Genomic DNA, 21,585 nt, shown 5'->3' with positions numbered 1-21,585 from the left:
AATTTGACTCATTTTACAAAGATGCTTATTTCTGGAGTGAACATGCAGTTCTACTCAAGAGAAAGCAACTAAGCGAAATAAAGCCATGGAACGCTTATTTGCCTTCTATCTATGCATTCTGACACTCCAACAATGTTTTCTGCTACAATTTGGCTCATTTTACAAAGATGCTTATTTCTGGCGTGAACATGCAGTTCTACTCAAGAGTAAGCAACTAAGCGAAATAAAGCCATAGAACGCTTATTTGCCTTCTATCTATGCATTCTGACACTCCAACAATGTTTTCTGCTTCAATTTGACTCATTTTACAAAGATGCTTATTTCTGGCGTGAACATGCAGTTCTACTCAAGAGTAAGCAACTAAGCGAAATAAAGCCATAGAACGCTTATTTGCCTTCTATCTATGCATTCTGACACTCCACCAATGTGTTCTGCTTCAATTTGACTCATTTTACAAAGATGCTTATTTCTGGAGTGAACATGCAGTTCTACTCAAGAGTAAGCAAGTAAGCGAAATAAGGCATGGAACGCTTATTTGCCTTCTATCTATGCATTCTGACACTCCAACAATGTTTTCTGCTTCAATTTGGGTCATTTCACAAAGGTGCTCATTTCTTGAGTGAATATGCAGTTCTACTCAAGAGTAAGCAACTAAGCGAAATAAAGCCATGGAACGCTTATTTGCCTTCGATCTATGCATTCTGACACTCCAACAATGTTTTCTGCTTCAATTTGGCTCATTTTACAAAGATGCTTATTTCTGGCGTGAACATGCAGTTCTACTCAAGAGTAAGCAACTAAGCGAAATAAAGCCATAGAACGCTTATTTGCCTTCTGTCTATGCATTCTGACACTCCAACAATGTTTTCTGCTTCAATTTGGCTCATTTTACAAAGATGCTTATTTCTGGCGTGAACATGCAGTTCTACTCAAGAGTAAGCAACTAAGCGAAATAAAGCCATGGAACGCTTATTTGCCTTCTATCTATGCATTCTGACACTCCAACAATGTTTTCTGCTTCAATTTGGGTCATTTCACAAAGGTGCTCATTTCTTGAGTGAATATGCAGTTCTACTCAAGAGTAAGCAACTAAGCGAAATAAAGCCATGGAACGCTTATTTGCCTTCTATCTATGCATTCTGACACTCCAACAATGTGTTCTGCTTCAATTTGACTCATTTTACAAAGATGCTTATTTCTGGAGTGAACATGCAGTTCTACTCAAGAGTAAGCAACTAAGCGAAATAAAGCCATGGAACGCTTATTTGCCTTCTATCTATGCATTCTGACACTCCAACAATGTTTTCTGCTTCAATTTGGGTCATTTCACAAAGGTGCTCATTTATTGAGTGAATATGCAGTTCTACTCAAGAGTAAGCAACTAAGCGAAATAAAGCCATGGAACGCTTATTTGCCTTCTATCTATGCATTCTGACACTCCAACAATGTTTTCTGCTACAATTTGGCTCATTTTACAAAGATGCTTATTTCTGGCGTGAACATGCAGTTCTACTCAAGAATAAGCAACTAAGCGAAATAAAGCCATAGAACGCTTATTTGCCTTCTATCTATGCATTCTGACACTCCAACAATGTTTTCTGCTTCAATTTGACTCATTTTACAAAGATGCTTATTTCTGGCGTGAACATGCAGTTCTACTCAAGAGTAAGCAACTAAGCGAAATAAAGCCATAGAACGCTTATTTGCCTTCTATCTATGCATTCTGACACTCCACCAATGTGTTCTGCTTCAATTTGACTCATTTTACAAAGATGCTTATTTCTGGAGTGAACATGCAGTTCTACTCAAGAGTAAGCAAGTAAGCGAAATAAGGCATGGAACGCTTATTTGCCTTCTATCTATGCATTCTGACACTCCAACAATGTTTTCTGCTTCAATTTGGGTCATTTCACAAAGGTGCTCATTTCTTGAGTGAATATGCAGTTCTACTCAAGAGTAAGCAACTAAGCGAAATAAAGCCATGGAACGCTTATTTGCCTTCGATCTATGCATTCTGACACTCCAACAATGTTTTCTGCTTCAATTTGGCTCATTTTACAAAGATGCTTATTTCTGGCGTGAACATGCAGTTCTACTCAAGAGTAAGCAACTAAGCGAAATAAAGCCATAGAACGCTTATTTGCCTTCTGTCTATGCATTCTGACACTCCAACAATGTTTTCTGCTTCAATTTGGCTCATTTTACAAAGATGCTTATTTCTGGCGTGAACATGCAGTTCTACTCAAGAGTAAGCAACTAAGCGAAATAAAGCCATGGAACGCTTATTTGCCTTCTATCTATGCATTCTGACACTCCAACAATGTTTTCTGCTTCAATTTGGGTCATTTCACAAAGGTGCTCATTTCTTGAGTGAATATGCAGTTCTACTCAAGAGTAAGCAACTAAGCGAAATAAAGCCATGGAACGCTTATTTGCCTTCTATCTATGCATTCTGACACTCCAACAATGTGTTCTGCTTCAATTTGACTCATTTTACAAAGATGCTTATTTCTGGAGTGAACATGCAGTTCTACTCAAGAGTAAGCAACTAAGCGAAATAAAGCCATGGAACGCTTATTTGCCTTCTATCTATGCATTCTGACACTCCAACAATGTTTTCTGCTTCAATTTGGGTCATTTCACAAAGGTGCTCATTTATTGAGTGAATATGCAGTTCTACTCAAGAGTAAGCAACTAAGCGAAATAAAGCCATGGAACGCTTATTTGCCTTCTATCTATGCATTCTGACACTCCAACAATGTTTTCTGCTACAATTTGGCTCATTTTACAAAGATGCTTATTTCTGGCGTGAACATGCAGTTCTACTCAAGAGTAAGCAACTAAGCGAAATAAAGCCATAGAACGCTTATTTGCCTTCTATCTATGCATTCTGACACTCCAACAATGTTTTCTGCTTCAATTTGACTCATTTTACAAAGATGCTTATTTCTGGCGTGAACATGCAGTTCTACTCAAGAGTAAGCAACTAAGCGAAATAAAGCCATAGAACGCTTATTTGCCTTCTATCTATGCATTCTGACACTCCACCAATGTGTTCTGCTTCAATTTGACTCATTTTACAAAGATGCTTATTTCTGGAGTGAACATGCAGTTCTACTCAAGAGTAAGCAAGTAAGCGAAATAAGGCATGGAACGCTTATTTGCCTTCTATCTATGCATTCTGACACTCCAACAATGTTTTCTGCTTCAATTTGGGTCATTTCACAAAGGTGCTCATTTCTTGAGTGAATATGCAGTTCTACTCAAGAGTAAGCAACTAAGCGAAATAAAGCCATGGAACGCTTATTTGCCTTCGATCTATGCATTGTGACACTCCAACAATGTTTTCTGCTTCAATTTGGCTCATTTTACAAAGATGCTTATTTCTGGCGTGAACATGCAGTTCTACTCAAGAGTAAGCAACTAAGCGAAATAAAGCCATAGAACGCTTATTTGCCTTCTGTCTATGCATTCTGACACTCCAACAATGTTTTCTGCTTCAATTTGGCTCATTTTACAAAGATGCTTATTTCTGGCGTGAACATGCAGTTCTACTCAAGAGTAAGCAACTAAGCGAAATAAAGCCATGGAACGCTTATTTGCCTTCTATCTATGCATTCTGACACTCCAACAATGTTTTCTGCTTCAATTTGACTCATTTCACAAAGGTGCTCATTTCTTGAGTGAATATGCAGTTCTACTCAAGAGTAAGCCACTAAGCGAAATAAAGCCATGGAACGCTTATTTGCCTTCTATCTATGCATTCTGACACTCCAACAATGTGTTCTGCTTCAATTTGACTCATTTTACAAAGATGCTTATTTCTGGAGTGAACATGCAGTTCTACTCAAGAGTAAGCAACTAAGCGAAATAAAGCCATGGAACGCTTATTTGCCTTCTATCTATGCATTCTGACACTCCAACAATGTTTTCTGCTTCAATTTGGGTCATTTCACAAAGGTGCTCATTTATTGAGTGAATATGCAGTTCTACTCAAGAGTAAGCAACTAAGCGAAATAAAGCCATGGAACGCTTATTTGCCTTCTATCTATGCATTCTGACACTCCAACAATGTTTTCTGCTACAATTTGGCTCATTTTACAAAGATGCTTATTTCTGGCGTGAACATGCAGTTCTACTCAAGAGTAAGCAACTAAGCGAAATAAAGCCATAGAACGCTTATTTGCCTTCTATCTATGCATTCTGACACTCCAACAATGTTTTCTGCTTCAATTTGACTCATTTTACAAAGATGCTTATTTCTGGCGTGAACATGCAGTTCTACTCAAGAGTAAGCAACTAAGCGAAATAAAGCCATAGAACGCTTATTTGCCTTCTATCTATGCATTCTGACACTCCACCAATGTGTTCTGCTTCAATTTGACTCATTTTACAAAGATGCTTATTTCTGGAGTGAACATGCAGTTCTACTCAAGAGTAAGCAAGTAAGCGAAATAAGGCATGGAACGCTTATTTGCCTTCTATCTATGCATTCTGACACTCCAACAATGTTTTCTGCTTCAATTTGGGTCATTTCACAAAGGTGCTCATTTCTTGAGTGAATATGCAGTTCTACTCAAGAGTAAGCAACTAAGCGAAATAAAACCATGGAACGCTTATTTGCCTTCTATCTATGCATTCTGACTCTCCACCAATCTTTTCTGCTTCATTTTGGCTCATTTTACAAAGATGCTTATTTCTGGCGTGAACATGCAGTTCTACTCAAGAGTAAGCAACTAAGCGAAATAAAGCCATGGAACGCTTCTTTGCCTTCTATCTATGCATTCTGACACTCCAACAATGTTTTCTGCTTCAATTTGGGTCATTTCACAAAGGTGCTCATTTCTTGAGTGAATATGCAGTTCTACTCAAGAGTAAGCAACTAAGCGAAATAAAGCCATGGAACGCTTATTTGCCTTCTATCTATGCCAGGGGTCCCCAGACTTACGGAGCGGCGGGCCGGTGCCCGCCGCGCCGACCGCGCGGTGGGCCGGACTGCAGGGGAGTGCGCACGCAGCGGGCCGGAGGGCGGGGGAGTGCTCGCCCGTGCGCATGCGCACACGCACACGGGCGGAAAAAAAATCGGCGAAAATCGCTTGTGCACATGCGTATGGGCCTCCCCCGACCCGGAAGTGCACCAGAAATGACCTCTTCCGGGTCGGGAGAGGCCCGTACGCATGCGCACAAAGGATTTTCGGCGATTTTTTGCCGATTTTTCAGATCGCCGCTGCGCCGCGCGCCGTGAGTGCGGGCGGCGGCAGCGGGCGGCGGGGGTCGTCGCGGGCCGGATTGGAAGGCCGATTGGGCCGCATCCGGCCCGGGGGCCGTAGTTTGGGGAACCCTGATCTATGCATTCTGACACTCCAACAATGTGTTCTGCTTCAATTTGATTCATTTTCCAAAGGTGCTTATTCCTGAATATGCAGTTCTACTCAAGAGTAAGCAACTAAGCGAAATAAAGCCATGGATCGCTTATTTGCCTTCTATCTATGCATTCTGACACTCCAACAATGTTTTCTGCTTCAATTTGGGTCATTTCACAAAGGTGCTCATTTATTGAGTGAATATGCAGTTCTACTCAAGAGTAAGCAACTAAGCGAAATAAAGCCATGGAACGCTTATTTGCCTTCTATCTATGCATTCTGACACTCCAACAATGTGTTCTGCTTCATTTTGGCTAATTTTACAAAGATGTTTATTTCTGGCGTGAACATGCAGTTCTACTCAAGAGTAAGCAACTAAGCGAAATAAAGCCATGGAACGCTTATTTGCCTTCGATCTATGCATTCTGACACTCCAACAATGTGTTCTGCTTCAATTTGGCTTATTTTACAAAGATGCTTATTTCTGGCGTGAACATGCAGTTCTACTCAAGAGTAAGCAACTAAGCGAAATAAAGCCATAGAACGCTTATTTGCCTTCTATCTATGCATTCTGACACTCCACCAATGTGTTCTGCTTCAATTTGGCTCATTTTACAAAGATGCTTATTTCTGGCGTGAACATGCAGTTCTACTCAAGAGTAAGCAACTAAGCGACATAAAGCCATGGAACGCTTATTTGCCTTCTATCTATGCATTCTGACACTCCAACAATGTTTTCTGCTTCAATTTGGCTCATTTTACAAAGATGCTTATTTCTGGCGTGACCATGGAGTTCTACTCAAGAGTAAGCAACTAAGCGAAATAAAGCCATAGAACGCTTATTTACATTCTATCTATGCATTCTGACACTCCAACAATGTGTTCTGCTTCAATTTGACTCATTTTACAAAGATGCTTATTTCTGGAGAGAACATGCAGTTCTACTCAAGAGTAAGCAACTAAGCGAAATAAAGCCATGGAACGCTTATTTTCCTTCTATCTATGCATTCTGACACTCCAACAATGTTTTCTGCTTCAATTTGGGTCATTTCACAAAGGTGCTCATTTCTGGAGAGAACATGCAGTTCTACTCAAGAGTAAGCAACTAAGCGAAATAAAGCCATGGAACGCTTATTTGCCTTCTATCTATGCATTCTGACACTCCAACAATGTGTTCTGCTTCATTTTGGCTTATTTTACAAAGATGTTTATTTCTGGCGTGAACATGCAGTTCTACTCAAGAGTAAGCAACTAAGCGAAATAAAGCCATGGAACGCTTATTTGCCTTCGATCTATGCATTCTGACACTCCAACAATGTGTTCTGCTTCAATTTGGCTTATTTTACAAAGATGCTTATTTCTGGCGTGAACATGCAGTTCTACTCAAGAGTAAGCAACTAAGCGAAATAAAGCCATAGAACGCTTATTTACATTCTATCTATGCATTCTGACACTCCAACAATGTGTTTTGCTTCAATTTGACTCATTTTACAAAGATGCTTATTTCTGGAGAGAACATGCAGTTCTACTCAAGAGTAAGCAACTAAGCGAAATAAAGCCATGGAACGCTTATTTTCCTTCTATCTATGCATTCTGACACTCCAACAATGTTTTCTGCTTCAATTTGGGTCATTTCACAAAGGTGCTCATTTCTGGAGAGAACATGCAGTTCTACTCAAGAGTAAGCAACTAAGCGAAATAAAGCCATGGAACGCTTATTTTCCTTCTATCTATGCATTCTGACACTCCAACAATGTTTTCTGCTTCAATTTGGGTCATTTCACAAAGGTGCTCATTTCTTGAGTGAATATGCAGTTCTACTCAAGAGTAAGCAAGTAAGCGAAATAAAGCCATGGAACGCTTATTTGCCTTCTATCTATGCATTCTGACACTACAACAATGTTTTCTGCTTCATTTTGGCTCATTTTACAAAGATGCTTATTTCTGGCGTGAACATGCAGTTCTACTCAAGAGTAAGCAACTAAGCGAAATAAAGCCATAGAACGCTTATTTGCCTTCTATCTATGCATTCTGACACTCCAACAATGTGTTTTGCTTCACTTTCACTCATTTTATAAAGGTGCTTATTCCTGGAGTGAATATGCAGTTCTACTCAAGAGTAAGCAACTAAGCGAAATAAAGCCATGGAACGCTTATTTGCCTCCTATCTATGCATTCTGACTCTCCACCAATGTTTTCTGCTTCATTTTGGCTCATTTTACAAAGATGCTTATTTCTGGCGTGAACATGCAGTTCTACTCAAGAGTAAGCAACTAACCGAAATAAAGCCATGGAACGCTTATTTGCCTTCGATCTATGCATTCTGACACTCCAACAATGTGTTCTGCTTCAATTTGGCTCATTTTACAAAGATGCTTATTTCTGGCGTGAACATGCAGTTCTACTCAAGAGTAAGCAACTAAGCGAAATAAAGCCATGGAACGCTTATTTGCCTTCTATCTATGCATTCTGACACTCCAACAATGTTTTCTGCTTCAATTTGGCTCATTTTACAAAGATGTTTATTTCTGGCGTGAACATGCAGTTCTACTCAAGAGTAAGCAACTAAGCGAAATAAAGCCATGGAACGCTTATTTGCCTTCTATCTATGCATTCTGACACTCCAACAATGTTTTCTGCTTCAATTTGGCTCATTTTACAAAGATGCTTATTTCTGGCGTGAACATGCAGTTCTACTCAAGAGTAAGCAACTAAGCGAAATAAAGCCATAGAACGCTTATTTGCCTTCTGTCTATGCATTCTGACACTCCAACAATGTTTTCTGCTTCAATTTGGCTCATTTTACAAAGATGCTTATTTCTGGCGTGAACATGCAGTTCTACTCAAGAGTAAGCAACTAAGCGAAATAAAGCCATGGAACGCTTATTTGCCTTCTATCTATGCATTCTGACACTCCAACAATGTTTTCTGCTTCAATTTGGGTCATTTCACAAAGGTGCTCATTTCTTGAGTGAATATGCAGTTCTACTCAAGAGTAAGCAACTAAGCGAAATAAAGCCATGGAACGCTTATTTGCCTTCTATCTATGCATTCTGACACTCCAACAATGTGTTCTGCTTCAATTTGACTCATTTTACAAAGATGCTTATTTCTGGAGTGAACATGCAGTTCTACTCAAGAGTAAGCAACTAAGCGAAATAAAGCCATGGAACGCTTATTTGCCTTCTATCTATGCATTCTGACACTCCAACAATGTTTTCTGCTTCAATTTGGGTCATTTCACAAAGGTGCTCATTTATTGAGTGAATATGCAGTTCTACTCAAGAGTAAGCAACTAAGCGAAATAAAGCCATGGAACGCTTATTTGCCTTCTATCTATGCATTCTGACACTCCAACAATGTTTTCTGCTACAATTTGGCTCATTTTACAAAGATGCTTATTTCTGGCGTGAACATGCAGTTCTACTCAAGAGTAAGCAACTAAGCGAAATAAAGCCATAGAACGCTTATTTGCCTTCTATCTATGCATTCTGACACTCCAACAATGTTTTCTGCTTCAATTTGGGTCATTTCACAAAGGTGCTCATTTCTGGAGAGAACATGCAGTTCTACTCAAGAGTAAGCAACTAAGCGAAATAAAGCCATGGAACGCTTATTTGCCTTCTATCTATGCATTCTGACACTCCAACAATGTGTTCTGCTTCATTTTGGCTTATTTTACAAAGATGTTTATTTCTGGCGTGAACATGCAGTTCTACTCAAGAGTAAGCAACTAAGCGAAATAAAGCCATGGAACGCTTATTTGCCTTCGATCTATGCATTCTGACACTCCAACAATGTGTTCTGCTTCAATTTGGCTTATTTTACAAAGATGCTTATTTCTGGCGTGAACATGCAGTTCTACTCAAGAGTAAGCAACTAAGCGAAATAAAGCCATAGAACGCTTATTTGCCTTCTATCTATGCATTCTGACACTCCAACAATGTGTTCTGCTTCAATTTGGCTCATTTTACAAAGATGCTTATTTCTGGCGTGACCATGGAGTTCTACTCAAGAGTAAGCAACTAAGCGAAATAAAGCCATAGAACGCTTATTTACATTCTATCTATGCATTCTGACACTCCAACAATGTGTTTTGCTTCAATTTGACTCATTTTACAAAGATGCTTATTTCTGGAGAGAACATGCAGTTCTACTCAAGAGTAAGCAACTAAGCGAAATAAAGCCATGGAACGCTTATTTTCCTTCTATCTATGCATTCTGACACTCCAACAATGTTTTCTGCTTCAATTTGGGTCATTTCACAAAGGTGCTCATTTCTGGAGAGAACATGCAGTTCTACTCAAGAGTAAGCAACTAAGCGAAATAAAGCCATGGAACGCTTATTTTCCTTCTATCTATGCATTCTGACACTCCAACAATGTTTTCTGCTTCAATTTGGGTCATTTCACAAAGGTGCTCATTTCTTGAGTGAATATGCAGTTCTACTCAAGAGTAAGCAAGTAAGCGAAATAAAGCCATGGAACGCTTATTTGCCTTCTATCTATGCATTCTGACACTACAACAATGTTTTCTGCTTCATTTTGGCTCATTTTACAAAGATGCTTATTTCTGGCGTGAACATGCAGTTCTACTCAAGAGTAAGCAACTAAGCGAAATAAAGCCATAGAACGCTTATTTGCCTTCTATCTATGCATTCTGACACTCCAACAATGTGTTTTGCTTCACTTTCACTCATTTTATAAAGGTGCTTATTCCTGGAGTGAATATGCAGTTCTACTCAAGAGTAAGCAACTAAGCGAAATAAAGCCATGGAACGCTTATTTGCCTTCTATCTATGCATTGTGACACTCCAACAATGTTTTCTGCTTCAATTTGGCTCATTTTACAAAGATGCTTATTTCTGGCGTGAACATGCAGTTCTACTCAAGAGTAAGCAACTAAGCGAAATAAAGCCATAGGACGCTTATTTGCCTTCTATCTATGCATTCTGACACTCCACCAATGCGTTCTGCTTCAATTTGACTCATTTTACAAAGATGCTTATTTCTGGAGTGAACATGCAGTTCTACTCAAGAGTAAGCAAGTAAGCGAAATAAGGCATGGAACGCTTATTTGCCTTCTATCTATGCATTCTGACACTCCAACAATGTTTTCTGCTTCAATTTGGGTCATTTCACAAAGGTGCTCATTTCTTGAGTGAATATGCAGTTCTACTCAAGAGTAAGCAACTAAGCGAAATAAAGCCATGGAACGCTTATTTGCCTCCTATCTATGCATTCTGACTCTCCACCAATGTTTTCTGCTTCATTTTGGCTCATTTTACAAAGATGCTTATTTCTGGCGTGAACATGCAGTTCTACTCAAGAGTAAGCAACTAACCGAAATAAAGCCATGGAACGCTTATTTGCCTTCGATCTATGCATTCTGACACTCCAACAATGTGTTCTGCTTCAATTTGGCTCATTTTACAAAGATGCTTTTTTCTGGCGTGAACATGCAGTTCTACTCAAGAGTAAGCAACTAAGCGAAATAAAGCCATGGAACGCTTATTTGCCTTCTATCTATGCATTCTGACACTCCAACAATGTTTTCTGCTTCAATTTGGCTCATTTTACAAAGATGTTTATTTCTGGCGTGAACATGCAGTTCTACTCAAGAGTAAGCAACTAAGCGAAATAAAGCCATGGAACGCTTATTTGCCTTCTATCTATGCATTCTGACACTCCAACAATGTTTTCTGCTTCAATTTGGCTCATTTTACAAAGATGCTTATTTCTGGCGTGAACATGCAGTTCTACTCAAGAGTAAGCAACTAAGCGAAATAAAGCCATAGAACGCTTATTTGCCTTCTGTCTATGCATTCTGACACTCCAACAATGTTTTCTGCTTCAATTTGGCTCATTTTACAAAGATGCTTATTTCTGGCGTGAACATGCAGTTCTACTCAAGAGTAAGCAACTAAGCGAAATAAAGCCATGGAACGCTTATTTGCCTTCTATCTATGCATTCTGACACTCGAACAATGTTTTCTGCTTCAATTTGGGTCATTTCACAAAGGTGCTCATTTCTTGAGTGAATATGCAGTTCTACTCAAGAGTAAGCAACTAAGCGAAATAAAGCCATGGAACGCTTATTTGCCTTCTATCTATGCATTCTGACACTCCAACAATGTGTTCTGCTTCAATTTGACTCATTTTACAAAGATGCTTATTTCTGGAGTGAACATGCAGTTCTACTCAAGAGTAAGCAACTAAGCGAAATAAAGCCATGGAACGCTTATTTGCCTTCTATCTATGCATTCTGACACTCCAACAATGTTTTCTGCTTCAATTTGGGTCATTTCACAAAGGTGCTCATTTATTGAGTGAATATGCAGTTCTACTCAAGAGTAAGCAACTAAGCGAAATAAAGCCATGGAACGCTTATTTGCCTTCTATCTATGCATTCTGACACTCCAACAATGTTTTCTGCTACAATTTGGCTCATTTTACAAAGATGCTTATTTCTGGCGTGAACATGCAGTTCTACTCAAGAGTAAGCAACTAAGCGAAATAAAGCCATAGAACGCTTATTTGCCTTCTATCTATGCATTCTGACACTCCAACAATGTTTTCTGCTTCAATTTGACTCATTTTACAAAGATGCTTATTTCTGGCGTGAACATGCAGTTCTACTCAAGAGTAAGCAACTAAGCGAAATAAAGCCATAGAACGCTTATTTGCCTTCTATCTATGCATTCTGACACTCCACCAATGTGTTCTGCTTCAATTTGACTCATTTTACAAAGATGCTTATTTCTGGAGTGAACATGCAGTTCTACTCAAGAGTAAGCAAGTAAGCGAAATAAGGCATGGAACGCTTATTTGCCTTCTATCTATGCATTCTGACACTCCAACAATGTTTTCTGCTTCAATTTGGGTCATTTCACAAAGGTGCTCATTTCTTGAGTGAATATGCAGTTCTACTCAAGAGTAAGCAACTAAGCGAAATAAAGCCATGGAACGCTTATTTGCCTTCGATCTATGCATTGTGACACTCCAACAATGTTTTCTGCTTCAATTTGGCTCATTTTACAAAGATGCTTATTTCTGGCGTGAACATGCAGTTCTACTCAAGAGTAAGCAACTAAGCGAAATAAAGCCATAGAACGCTTATTTGCCTTCTGTCTATGCATTCTGACACTCCAACAATGTTTTCTGCTTCAATTTGGCTCATTTTACAAAGATGCTTATTTCTGGCGTGAACATGCAGTTCTACTCAAGAGTAAGCAACTAAGCGAAATAAAGCCATGGAATGCTTATTTGCCTTCTATCTATGCATTCTGACACTCCAACAATGTTTTCTGCTTCAATTTGACTCATTTCACAAAGGTGCTCATTTCTTGAGTGAATATGCAGTTCTACTCAAGAGTAAGCAACTAAGCGAAATAAAGCCATGGAACGCTTATTTGCCTTCTATCTATGCATTCTGACACTCCAACAATGTGTTCTGCTTCAATTTGACTCATTTTACAAAGATGCTTATTTCTGGAGTGAACATGCAGTTCTACTCAAGAGTAAGCAACTAAGCGAAATAAAGCCATGGAACGCTTATTTGCCTTCTATCTATGCATTCTGACACTCCAACAATGTTTTCTGCTTCAATTTGGGTCATTTCACAAAGGTGCTCATTTCTTGAGTGAATATGCAGTTCTACTCAAGAGTAAGCAACTAAGCGAAATAAAGCCATGGAACGCTTATTTGCCTTCTATCTATGCATTCTGACACTCCAACAATGTGTTCTGCTTCAATTTGACTCATTTTACAAAGATGCTTATTTCTGGAGTGAACATGCAGTTCTACTCAAGAGTAAGCAACTAAGCGAAATAAAGCCATGGAACGCTTATTTGCCTTCTATCTATGCATTCTGAAACTCCAACAATGTTTTCTGCTTCAATTTCGGTCATTTCACAAAGGTGCTCATTTATTGAGTGAATATGCAGTTTTACTCAAGAGTAAGCAACTAAGCGAAATAAAGCCATGGAACGCTTATTTGCCTTCTATCTATGCATTCTGACACTCCAACAATGTTTTCTGCTACAATTTGGCTCATTTTACAAAGATGCTTATTTCTGGCGTGAACATGCAGTTCTACTCAAGAGTAAGCAACTAAGCGAAATAAAGCCATAGAACGCTTATTTGCCTTCTATCTATGCATTCTGACACTCCAACAATGTTTTCTGCTTCAATTTGACTCATTTTACAAAGATGCTTATTTCTGGCGTGAACATGCAGTTCTACTCAAGAGTAAGCAACTAAGCGAAATAAAGCCATAGAACGCTTATTTGCCTTCTATCTATGCATTCTGACACTCCACCAATGTGTTCTGCTTCAATTTGACTCATTTTACAAAGATGCTTATTTCTGGAGTGAACATGCAGTTCTACTCAAGAGTAAGCAAGTAAGCGAAATAAGGCATGGAACGCTTATTTGCCTTCTATCTATGCATTCTGACACTCCAACAATGTTTTCTGCTTCAATTTGGGTCATTTCACAAAGGTGCTCATTTCTTGAGTGAATATGCAGTTCTACTCAAGAGTAAGCAACTAAGCGAAATAAAGCCATGGAACGCTTATTTGCCTTCGATCTATGCATTCTGACACTCCAACAATGTTTTCTGCTTCAATTTGGCTCATTTTACTAAGATGCTTATTTCTGGCGTGAACATGCAGTTCTACTCAAGAGTAAGCAACTAAGCGAAATAAAGCCATAGAACGCTTATTTGCCTTCTATCTATGCATTCTGACACTCCAACAATGTTTTCTGCTTCAATTTGACTCATTTTACAAAGATGCTTATTTCTGGCGTGAACATGCAGTTCTACTCAAGAGTAAGCAACTAAGCGAAATAAAGCCATAGAACGCTTATTTGCCTTCTATCTATGCATTCTGACACTCCACCAATGTGTTCTGCTTCAATTTGACTCATTTTACAAAGATGCTTATTTCTGGAGTGAACATGCAGTTCTACTCAAGAGTAAGCAAGTAAGCGAAATAAGGCATGGAACGCTTATTTGCCTTCTATCTATGCATTCTGACACTCCAACAATGTTTTCTGCTTCAATTTGGGTCATTTCACAAAGGTGCTCATTTCTTGAGTGAATATGCAGTTCTACTCAAGAGTAAGCAACTAAGCGAAATAAAGCCATGGAACGCTTATTTGCCTTCGATCTATGCATTCTGACACTCCAACAATGTTTTCTGCTTCAATTTGGCTCATTTTACAAAGATGCTTATTTCTGGCGTGAACATGCAGTTCTACTCAAGAGTAAGCAACTAAGCGAAATAAAGCCATGGAACGCTTATTTGCCTTCTATCTATGCATTCTGACACTCCAACAATGTTTTCTGCTTCAATTTGACTCATTTCACAAAGGTGCTCATTTCTTGAGTGAATATGCAGTTCTACTCAAGAGTAAGCAACTAAGCGAAATAAAGCCATGGAACGCTTATTTGCCTTCTATCTATGCATTCTGACACTCCAACAATGTGTTCTGCTTCAATTTGACTCATTTTACAAAGATGCTTATTTCTGGAGTGAACATGCAGTTCTACTCAAGAGTAAGCAACTAAGCGAAATAAAGCCATGGAACGCTTATTTGCCTTCTATCTATGCATTCTGACACTCCAACAATGTTTTCTGCTTCAATTTGGGTCATTTCACAAAGGTGCTCATTTATTGAGTGAATATGCAGTTCTACTCAAGAGTAAGCAACTAAGCGAAATAAAGCCATGGAACGCTTATTTGCCTTCTATCTATGCATTCTGACACTCCAACAATGTTTTCTGCTACAATTTGGCTCATTTTACAAAGATGCTTATTTCTGGCGTGAACATGCAGTTCTACTCAAGAGTAAGCAACTAAGCGAAATAAAGCCATAGAACGCTTATTTGCCTTCTATCTATGCATTCTGACACTCCAACAATGTTTTCTGCTTCAATTTGACTCATTTTACAAAGATGCTTATTTCTGGCGTGAACATGCAGTTCTACTCAAGAGTAAGCAACTAAGCGAAATAAAGCCATAGAACGCTTATTTGCCTTCTATCTATGCATTCTGACACTCCACCAATGTGTTCTGCTTCAATTTGACTCATTTTACAAAGATGCTTATTTCTAGAGTGAACATGCAGTTCTACTCAAGAGTAAGCAACTAAGCGAAATAAAGCCATGGAACGCTTATTTGCCTTCTATCTATGCATTCTGACACTCCAACAATGTGTTCTGCTTCATTTTGACTCATTTTACAAAGATGCTTATTTCTGGAGTGAACATGCAGTTCTACTCAAGAGTAAGCAACTAAGCGAAATAAAGCCATGGAACGCTTATTTGCCTTCTATCTATGCATTCTGACACTCCAACAATGTTTTCTGCTTCAATTTGGGTCATTTCACAAAGGTGCTCATTTATTGAGTGAATATGCAGTTCTACTCAAGAGTAAGCAACTAAGCGAAATAAAGCCATGGAACGCTTATTTGCCTTCTATCTATGCATTCTGACACTCCAACAATGTGTTCTGCTTCAATTTGACTCATTTTCCAAAGGTGCTTATTCCTGAATATGCAGTTCTACTCAAGAGTAAGCAACTAAGCGAAATAAAGCCATGGATCGCTTATTTGCCTTCTATCTATGCATTCTGACACTCCAACAATGTTTTCTGCTTCAATTTGGGTCATTTCACAAAGGTGCTCATTTATTGAGTGAATATGCAGTTCTACTCAAGAGTAAGCAACTAAGCGAAATAAAGCCATGGAACGCTTATTTGCCTTCTATCTATGCATTCTGACACTCCAACAATGTGTTCTGCTTCATTTTGGCTTATTTTACAAAGATGTTTATTTCTGGCGTGAACATGCAGTTCTACTCAAGAGTAAGCAACTAAGCGAAATAAAGCCATGGAACGCTTATTTGCCTTCGATCTATGCATTCTGACACTCCAACAATGTGTTCTGCTTCAATTTGGCTTATTTTACAAAGATGCTTATTTCTGGCGTGAACATGCAGTTCTACTCAAGAGTAAGCAACTAAGCGAAATAAAGCCATAGAACGCTTATTTGCCTTCTATCTATGCATTCTGACACTCCACCAATGTGTTCTGCTTCAATTTGGCTCATTTTACAAAGATGCTTATTTCTGGCGTGAACATGCAGTTCTACTCAAGAGTAAGCAACTAAGCGAAATAAAGCCATGGAACGCTTATTTGCCTTCTATCTATGCATTCTGACACTCCAACAATGTTTTCTGCTTCAATTTGGCTCATTTTACAAAGATGCTTATTTCTGGCGTGAACATGCAGTTCTACTCAAGAGTAAGCAACTAAGCGAAATAAAGCCATAGAACGCTTATTTACATTCTATCTATGCATTCTGACACTCCAACAATGTGTTCTGCTTCAATTTGACTCATTTTACAAAGATGCTTATTTCTGGAGAGAACATGCAGTTCTACTCAAGAGTAAGCAACTAAGCGAAATAAAGCCATGGAACGCTTATTTTCCTTCTATCTATGCATTCTGACACTCCAACAATGTTTTCTGCTTCAATTTGGGTCATTTCACAAAGGTGCTCATTTCTTGAGTGAATATGCAGTTCTACTCAAGAGTAAGCAAGTAAGCGAAATAAAGCCATAGAACGCTTATTTGCCTTCTATCTATGCATTCTGACACTACAACAATGTTTTCTGCTTCATTTTGGCTCATTTTACAAAGATGCTTATTTCTGGCGTGAACATGCAGTTCTACTCAAGAGTAAGCAACGAAGCGAAATAAAGCCATAGAACGCTTATTTGCCTTCTATCTATGCATTCTGACACTCCAACAATGTGTTTTGCTTCACTTTCACTCATTTTATAAAGGTGCTTATTCCTGGAGTGAATATGCAGTTCTACTCAAGAGTAAGCAACTAAGCGAAATAAAGCCATGGAACGCTTATTTGCCTTCTATCTATGCATTGTGACACTCCAACAATGTTTTCTGCTTCAATTTGGCTCATTTTACAAAGATGCTTATTTCTGGCGTGAACATGCAGTTCTACTCAAGAGTAAGCAACTAAGCGAAATAAAGCCATGGAACGCTTATTTGCCTTCTATCTATGCATTCTGACACTCCAACAATGTTTTCTGCTTCAATTTGGCTCATTTTACAAAGATGTTTATTTCTGGCGTGAACATGCAGTTCTACTCAAGAGTAAGCAACTAAGCGAAATAAAGCCATGGAACGCTTATTTGCCTTCTATCTATGCATTCTGACACTCCAACAATGTTTTCTGCTTCAATTTGGCTCATTTTACAAAGATGCTTATTTCTGGCGTGAACATGCAGTTCTACTCAAGAGTAAGCAACTAAGCGAAATAAAGCCATAGAACGCTTATTTGCCTTCTGTCTATGCATTCTGACACTCCAACAATGTTTTCTGCTTCAATTTGGCTCATTTTACAAAGATGCTTATTTCTGGCGTGAACATGCAGTTCTACTCAAGAGTAAGCAACTAAGCGAAATAAAGCCATGGAACGCTTATTTGCCTTCTATCTATGCATTCTGACACTCCAACAATGTTTTCTGCTTCAATTTGGCTCATTTTACAAAGATGTTTATTTCTGGCGTGAACATGCAGTTCTACTCAAGAGTAAGCAACTAAGCGAAATAAAGCCATGGAACGCTTATTTGCCTTCTATCTATGCATTCTGACACTCCAACAATGTTTTCTGCTTCAATTTGGCTCATTTTACAAAGATGCTTATTTCTGGCGTGAACATGCAGTTCTACTCAAGAGTAAGCAACTAAGCGAAATAAAGCCATAGAACGCTTATTTGCCTTCTGTCTATGCATTCTGACACTCCAACAATGTTTTCTGCTTCAATTTGGCTCATTTTACAAAGATGCTTATTTCTGGCGTGAACATGCAGTTCTACTCAAGAGTAAGCAACTAAGCGAAATAAAGCCATGGAACGCTTATTTGCCTTCTATCTATGCATTCTGACACTCCAACAATGTTTTCTGCTTCAATTTGGGTCATTTCACAAAGGTGCTCATTTCTTGAGTGAATATGCAGTTCTACTCAAGAGTAAGCAACTAAGCGAAATAAAGCCATGGAACGCTTATTTGCCTTCTATCTATGCATTCTGACACTCCAACAATGTGTTCTTCTTCAATTTGACTCATTTTACAAAGATGCTTATTTCTGGAGTGAATATGCAGTTCTACTCAAGAGTAAGCAACTAAGCGAAATAAAGCCATGGAACGCTTATTTGCCTTCTATCTATGCATTCTGACACTCCAACAATGTTTTCTGCTACAATTTGGCTCATTTTACAAAGATGCTTATTTCTGGCGTGAACATGCAGTTCTACTCAAGAGTAAGCAACTAAGCGAAATAAAGCCATAGAACGCTTATTTGCCTTCTATCTATGCATTCTGACACTCCAACAATGTTTTCTGCTTCAATTTGACTCATTTTACAAAGATGCTTATTTCTGGCGTGAACATGCAGTTCTACTCAAGAGTAAGCAACTAAGCGAAATAAAGCCATAGAACGCTTATTTGCCTTCTATCTATGCATTCTGACACTCCACCAATGTGTTCTGCTTCAATTTGACTCATTTTACAAAGATGCTTATTTCTGGAGTGAACATGCAGTTCTACTCAAGAGTAAGCAAGTAAGCGAAATAAGGCATGGAACGCTTATTTGCCTTCTATCTATGCATTCTGACACTCCAACAATGTTTTCTGCTTCAATTTGGGTCATTTCACAAAGGTGCTCATTTCTTGAGTGAATATGCAGTTCTACTCAAGAGTAAGCAACTAAGCGAAATAAAGCCATGGAACGCTTATTTGCCTTCGATCTATGCATTGTGACACTCCAACAATGTTTTCTGCTTCAATTTGGCTCATTTTACAAAGATGCTTATTTCTGGCGTGAACATGCAGTTCTACTCAAGAGTAAGCAACTAAGCGAAATAAAGCCATAGAACGCTTATTTGCCTTCTGTCTATGCATTCTGACACTCCAACAATGTTTTCTGCTTCAATTTGGCTCATTTTACAAAGATGCTTATTTCTGGCGTGAACATGCAGTTCTACTCAAGAGTAAGCAACTAAGCGAAATAAAGCCATGGAACGCTTATTTGCCTTCTATCTATGCATTCTGACACTCCAACAATGTTTTCTTCTTCAATTTGACTCATTTCACAAAGGTGCTCATTTCTTGAGTGAATATGCAGTTCTACTCAAGAGTAAGCAACTAAGCGAAATAAAGCCATGGAACGCTTATTTGCCTTCTATCTATGCATTCTGACACTCCAACAATGTGTTCTGCTTCAATTTGACTCATTTTACAAAGATGCTTATTTCTGGAGTGAACATGCAGTTCTACTCAAGAGTAAGCAACTAAGCGAAATAAAGCCATGGAACGCTTATTTGCCTTCTATCTATGCATTCTGACACTCCAACAATGTTTTCTGCTTCAATTTGGGTCATTTCACAAAGGTGCTCATTTATTGAGTGAATATGCAGTTCTACTCAAGAGTAAGCAACTAAGCGAAATAAAGCCATGGAACGCTTATTTGCCTTCTATCTATGCATTCTGACACTCCAACAATGTTTTCTGCTACAATTTGGCTCATTTTACAAAGATGCTTATTTCTGGCGTGAACATGCAGTTCTACTCAAGAGTAAGCAACTAAGCGAAATAAAGCCATAGAACGCTTATTTGCCTCCTATCTATGCATTCTGACACTCCAACAATATTTTCTGCTTCAATTTGACTCATTTTACAAAGATGCTTATTTCTGGCGTGAACATGCAGTTCTACTCAAGAGTAAGCAACTAAGCGAAATAAAGCCATAGAACGCTTATTTGCCTTCTATCTATGCATTCTGACACTCCACCAATGTGTTCTGCTTCAATTTGACTCATTTTACAAAGATGCTTATTTCTGGAGTGAACATGCAGTTCTACTCAAGAGTAAGCAAGTAAGCAAAATAAGGCATGGAACGCTTATTTGCCTTCTATCTATGCATTCTGACACTCCAACAATGTTTTCTGCTTCAATTTGGGTCATTTCACAAAGGTGCTCATTTCTTGAGTGAATATGCAGTTCTACTCAAGAGTAAGCAACTAAGCGAAATAAAACCATGGAACGCTTATTTGCCTTCTATCTATGCATTCTGACTCTCCACCAATCTTTTCTGCTTCATTTTGGCTCATTTTACAAAGATGCTTATTTCTGGCGTGAACATGCAGTTCTACTCAAGAGTAAGCAACTAAGCGAAATAAAGCCACGGAACGCTTATTTGCCTTCTATCTATGCATTCTGACACTCCAACAATGTTTTCTGCTTCAATTTGGCTCATTTTACTAAGATGCTTATTTCTGGCGTGAACATGCAGTTCTACTCAAGAGTAAGCAACTAAGCGAAATAAAGCCATAGAACGCTTATTTGCCTTCTATCTATGCATTCTGACACTCCAACAATGTGTTTTGCTTCACTTTGACTCATTTTACAAAGGTGCTTATTCCTGGAGTGAATATGCAGTTCTACTCAAGAGTAAGCAACTAAGCGAAATAAAGCCATAGAACGCTTATTTGCCTTCTATCTATGCATTCTGACACTCCAACAATGTTTTCTGCTTCAATTTGGCTCATTTTACAAAGATGCTTATTTCTGGCGTGAACATGCAGTTCTACTCAAGAGTAAGCAACTAAGCGAAATAAAGCCACGGAACGCTTATTTGCCTTCTATCTATGCATTCTGACACTCCAACAATGTTTTCTGCTTCAATTTGGCTCATTTTACTAAGATGCTTATTTCTGGCGTGAACATGCAGTTCTACTCAAGAGTAAGCAACTAAGCGAAATAAAGCCATAGAACGCTTATTTGCCTTCTATCTATGCATTCTGACACTCCAACAATGTTTTCTGCTTCAATTTGGCTCATTTTACAAAGATGCTTATTTCTGGCGTGAATATGCAGTTCTACTCAAGAGTAAGCAACTAAGCGAAATAAAGCCATGGAACGCTTATTTGCCTTTTTTCCATGCATTCTGACACTCCAACAATGTTTTCTGCTTCAATTTGGCTCATTTTACAAAGATGCTTATTTCTGGCGTGAACATGCAGTTCTACTCAAGAGTAAGCAAGTAAGCGAAATAAAGCCATGGAACGCTTATTTGCCTTCTATCTATGCATTCTGACACTCCAACAATGTTTTCTGCTTCAATTTGGCTCAT

Source organism: Zootoca vivipara, chromosome 15, assembly GCF_965207765.1.
Source record: "Zootoca vivipara chromosome 15, rZooViv2.hap1.1, whole genome shotgun sequence".
Lineage (NCBI taxonomy): Eukaryota > Metazoa > Chordata > Lepidosauria > Squamata > Lacertidae > Zootoca > Zootoca vivipara.
Note: the sequence above shows the minus strand (reverse complement) of the source record.